The sequence below is a fragment of the Molossus molossus genome, unplaced genomic scaffold (assembly GCF_014108415.1).
Source record: "Molossus molossus isolate mMolMol1 unplaced genomic scaffold, mMolMol1.p scaffold_m16_p_5, whole genome shotgun sequence".
Lineage (NCBI taxonomy): Eukaryota > Metazoa > Chordata > Mammalia > Chiroptera > Molossidae > Molossus > Molossus molossus.
Window position 1 is genome coordinate 27,100,387 of NW_023425388.1, and position 5,989 is coordinate 27,106,375.

At 34.6% G+C, this 5,989-nt stretch overlaps 1 non-coding gene across 1 annotated transcript; it reads left to right on the forward strand.

Moving 5' to 3' along the window:
* Positions 1-3,126: 3,126 nt before the first annotated feature.
* On the forward strand, positions 3,127-3,228 carry LOC118617942. Its single transcript, XR_004956899.1, has one exon. It is a non-coding gene; the product is annotated as a U6 spliceosomal RNA (small nuclear RNA).
* The last annotated feature ends 2,761 nt before the right edge of the window (positions 3,229-5,989 follow it).

Consider the following 5,989-nt stretch of genomic DNA (forward strand, 5'->3'; position numbering starts at 1 on the left):
TCTAGAGAGCCAGAGCAGCCCTGCCTAGGCTCTGTCCTGTTCCTTCTTTTATTCGAAGCACTCCCTTGTTTCACTGTCCCCAGGTTTAATAAATGTACTCTTAAAATAAAACCTAAAAATAAAATCAAAAGTGCCTGTGTGGAGATTCCAAAATGGTGGCAGAGTGAATGAAAGCTACACAGACAATCTCCCAGGACCAAACCAAACTGGAATTACAACTAAAATAAAGAGAACTAACAACTGACACCACCACAGAGATACAAAGGATCATTAAAACATACTATGAACAATTATATGCCAACAAATTGGACAATCTGGGTGAAATGGAAAAATTTCTAGAAACTCATAGTCTCCCAAAACTGAACCAGAAAGAGGTAGAAATCTTGAACAGACCAATAACAACTAAGGAAATTGAAGATGTAATCAAGAATCTCCAAGCAAACAAAAGCCCAGGCCTGGACGGCTTCATGGGGGAATTTTACCAAACATTCAAAGAATTAACACCCATTTTCCTCAAAATATTCCAAAAAATTCAAGAACAAGGAAGACTTCCAAACTCATTTTATGAGGCCAGTATAATTCTAATTTCAAAACCAGATAAAGACAGTACAAAGAAAGAAAACTACAAGCCAATATTCCTGATGAACATAGATGCTCAAATCCTTAACAAAATATTAATAAATAAAATCCAGCAATACATTAAAAAATTATTCACCATTACCAAGTGGGATTCATCCCAGGAATGCAAGGTTGGTACAATAGTAACAAATGAATAAATGTGATACACTACATAAATAAAACAAAAGATAAAATCTATATGATCATATCAATAGACACTGAAAAAAAAGCATTTAACAAAATTCAGCACCCATTTCTGTTAAAAATGCTCAGGAATGTGGGAATATAGGAATCATATCTCAACATAATAAAGGCCATATGTGAAAACCCACAGCCAACATCATACTCAATGGGCTAAAACTTAAAACATTCCCTTAAGAACAAGAACAAGACAGGGATGCCCACTTTGCCACTCTTATTTAACATAGTACTGAAAGTCTTACCCACAGCAATTAGCCATGAAGAAAAAATAGAAGGGATCCAAATTGGAAAGGAGGAAGTGAAACTGTTGTTATTCGCAGATGACATGATATTGTACATAGAAAACCCTAAAGAATCCATCAAAAATCTATGAGACTTAATAAATGAATTTGGCAAAGTAGCAGGATACAAATTAACATCAAGAAACTGATGGCATTATTATACACCAATAATGAACTCACAGACAGAGAAACTGAAAAAACAATCCATTTACCATTGCAGAAAAAAAAAAAATTAAGATACCTAGAAATAAACTTAATCAAAGAAATAAAGGACCTATTTGTAGAACACTACTGAACATTGAAAAAAAAAATAGAAGAAAATATAAAAAAGTGGAAGCATATACCTTGTTCATGGATTGAAAGAATTAACATCATTACAATGTCCATATACCCAAAGCAATCTGTATATTCAATGCAATCCCTATTAAAATACCAATGACATATTTCACAGAACTAGAACAAATACTTCAAAAATTTGTACAAAACTAAAAAGACTCCAAATAGCCACAGCAATCTTGAAAAGAAGGACAAAGAGGGATCACAATACCAGATATCAGGTTATACTACAAAGCTATTGTAATCAAAACAGCCTGGAACTAGCACAAGAAGAGGCATATAAATCAATGGAACAGAACAGAGAACACAAAAATTGACCCAAAACATTATGCTCAACTAATATTTGACAAAGGGGGCAAGAGCATACAATGGAGAAAAGACAGCCTCTTTAATAAATATTGTTGGGAAAATTGGACAGCTATATGGGAAAAAAATTAAACTAGACCACCAACTTACACCATACACAAGAATAAACTCAAAATAGATAAAAGACAAATGTGACTTGTGAATCCATAAAAATCCTAGAAAAAAATGTAGGCAACAAAATTTCAGACATCATACGAAGCAGAATTTTCAGTGATACATCACCTAAGGCAACAGAAACAAAGGAAAAAAATGAACACATGGGACTATATCAAACTAAAAAGCTTCTGCACAGCAAAAGAAACAGCCATCAAAATGGAAAGGGAGCCCACTATATGGGAGAGCATAATTGCCAACTGTCCATTAGATAAGGGGTTAATTTCCAAAATACATCAAGTGCTCATACAACTCAACAAAATGAAGACAAAGAACCCAATTAAAAATGGACAGAGGACCTAAGTAGACACCTCTCCAAAAAGGACATACAAATGGCCAAGAGACATATGAAAAAATGCTCAATGTCACTAATCATCAGAGAGATGCAAATTAAAACAACTATGAGGTATCACCTTACACCTGCCAGAATGTCTACCATCAACAAATCATCCAACAACAAGTGCTGGTGAGGGTGTGGAGAAAAGGAGACTCTAGTACACTACTGGTGGGAATGCAGACTGGTGCAGCCACTATGGAAAACAGTATGGTGTTTCCTCAAAAGTTTAAAATTGATCTGCCATTTGACCCAGTGACCCCACTTCTAACAATATATCCTAAGAAGCCTGAAACACCAAGCAGAAAGAATATATGTACCCCTATCTTCATAGCAGCACTATTTACAATTGCTAAGATCTGGAAACAACCCAAGTGTCCATCAGTAGATAAGTGGATAAAAAAGCTTTGGTACATATACACAATGGAATACTATGCAGCTGTAAGAAAGAGAGATCTCTTATCTTTTGAGACAACATGGAGAGATCTGGAGAGTATTATGCTAAGTGAAATAAGCCAGTCAGAGAAAGATAAATACCATATGATCTCACTTATGTGTGGAATATAATGAACAAAATAGACCCAGAGACATAGAAAACAGTGCAGTCAGACTAAGAAACCTCAGAGGAGGGGGTTGGGGGAGAGAAATTTGATAAATCAAAGAACTTACATGCATGTATACATAAGCAATGGACATAGACAACAATGCTGCAGGGGGAGGAGGGGTGGAAATGGAAGAAGGGTGGCTGGGAGGGAAAAAGGAGAAACATCTGTAACAAAAATAAATTAATAAAAATTGCAACAACAAAAAAAGTGTCTGTGTGTAGTGCTCTCTCTGCAGTACATATACTAAGATTGGAATGATGGAATGATACAGAGAATATTAGCATGGCCCCTGCACCAGGATAAAACGTAAATACGTGAAGCATTCCATGTTTTTAAATAATACCTATGTGTTGGATTCATTGTTCTGTTTATATACATTAAATCAACTTTGCAAATTAGTTTTCTAAATGTTATCATATTATTTTTATATGGCATTTTAAATTAGATATTTCTAGGTATGTTACACTTTTCCAATATATTTCAGAATTATGCATTTCCCCTCTTGTCTATTTTAAAGTTCTATTTTATAATTATAACTATTGTGAGGCTCTGTTTACTTGGATGAAAATTTAGAATTGTCATAATATTTTTGGTGGATAGAAAGTTTTATTATTATGAAGCATTTCTTACCTATGTTAATGCTTTTTCTTCTAAAGTTACCTTTGTCTAATAATAATGTAACTACTCAATTTTTCTTTTGGTTAATATTTGCATGCTTTGCCTCTTAATTTCAACCTCTCTTTATCCTCTATTTTGTACCTGTCTCTTTTTTATATCTTTTCCCCCCCTCAATCTGATCACCTTTGTCTTCAAATTAGAACATTTAGACCACTTTCATTAAATCTAAATACTTATATATTGGAGTTTAATCTATCATCTTAGTATTTGTTTTCTATTTGTTCTGTTTGTTTTATGATTCATTTCTCTCCTTTTTTGCTTTGGTTTTGATTGAGCATTTAAAATTTCTCTTTTTTCCCAATAAGCCTGGAAATGATATATCATTTAATATTTTTTATCTTGTTTATATATATATTCTGTTGGCTCCTTGGATGCTTGTTTATTTGTGTGTATATGAGTATGTATGTGTATGTGTGAGAGAGAGAAAGAAGAGGCACTGTATTTGGAAAGTTGATTGTAGAAATGATTTGAGGCTCAGCATGTCTTGGTTTTAGGAAGAACATTCACATTTGTTCATGCATTGGCATTGACATCACTTCAATCCATTTTTAGATATTGAGGTAAATCGAAACAGAGCTTCATTTTCTCTATTTCCAGTTTACCCTGTTCTGTTCCTAGGGTCCAGCCCTTCAGGATTTCTGCAGTGGTTTCTACAAATCCCCTTCCCTTCTTGATAGCTCCTAGACTCCAATGTCTATTCCCTTTTCTCTGTGAAGCTGTGAAAAGTAATGCCCAGCTTCTCACCCCCTTAAATGTTCAGGATCCTTTTTAAATCAGCAAAAGCCCACTGGGGAAGAAATGCCCCCGAAGTCAGGTTTATATCCTTCAGCTTCCATCCTCCTCCACATCTCGGCTGACCAGTACTTTACTCTTTCTGTCTTTTCAGTGCCTTGAAACACATCTTCCCTCTCAAACACTTAAAAAATTGTCTTGTCCAGGTTGTATTGTCCTCAGCCAGTGGATTGGTTAGATGTATCTATACCATCTTTATTGGTGGTCGAAGTCTAAAACAGTTAGGTATTTAGTCTAAAAAGCATTTTTTCATAGTATTAAAAAATGAGTCTACAGATGCACAGAGATTGCACTGGACTGTCATTATGGTTATGCTTGTATCATTTCTACCGCCTTAGTTTTAAAGGTTCAAGAGTTCACTTTGTGAAGACAAGGAATAAAGCAATAACTTGCCTCTCTAATTCCGCTTTCCCAGCGCACACAACTTGGTTCTTCATAAGTAATGGCATTACAGTTGCCAGGAAACATCTTACCTATCTCCTTTATCCTTGAGCCTCAGGACAGATTTCCACCTAAATTTTCAAGGACAAAACAATGGCTAACTTTCTTAACTAAAAGGGATTTCAGAAAATAACTAGTAAGGCTGATATAAAACATATGTTAAGAAGGTAAGAGCGTGAAATTAAATATATATATTTTTTATGTCAGTACTATTGTCTTTATCTTTACTACCTCATAAAGAATGGTTTGTAGGCTGGACACAACCCCCATCCTTAATGTGCTTCATTATTAAAACAACACTTAATTAAGTGGTGGACAAAGCCAGAAACATGCTATAGTTTAAGGAAATCTCTTAGGTTATTTTCAGATGTTTCTAGTTTAGCAAAAGCCAAAGCATATTTTGTTGAGCACGTTTTATTCCTGTGTGTATTATAAGGGAAATCTAACCCATGTGTTTTATTTCATTAATATTTTGCCAAGTTAAATGGTCCTTTTGCAAGATATATTTAATGTTAAGTTATTTTTATGAGGCTTTTTTCCTTGGATTATGAATTCATATGTCACCTAAAGTAAGTATACTTTGATCCAAATATCTTGTAGTTATGAAGTCAGAAACCCACAAAACTTGGGTGATTTCCCAACAGTGCCAAATACAATATTTCATTTCTACTACTAACATCATGATTTTTTTCCTCACATTTGTCAATCAGCACTTTACTGAGAAAACAGCAGACTTATTCTCCTTTTTTAAGCACTGCTTTTTGATAAATGCACAAATGAGGCTATGGCCCAATTCAACATGGGCCACTAACTTCAAATCAGGGGCATAGATCTAAGTGTAGATTGTATACTGACTGAATCACATCTGCGGTTACTTAAGAGTATGACACAAGTCAGCACACCAGAGTCTTGATGAATACTAACTCATAAGAGTGGCAAAGATGACAGGTGAAGATGTGGGCAACAGAAATTTTCAATCAATGCTGCTGGAGTGCAAATTAGTAAACTGCTGTAGAAAACAATTATGATCTAGCAGTTTCAATGTGCATGCCTTCTAACCCAGTAATCTCACCCAGAGAAACTTGCTCACTTGAACCAGGAGACACGTACAAGAATGTCCATCATTATGTAGTAACCAAAAAAACTGAAAACAACTTAAATATCAGTCAATAGGAGAAATTGAT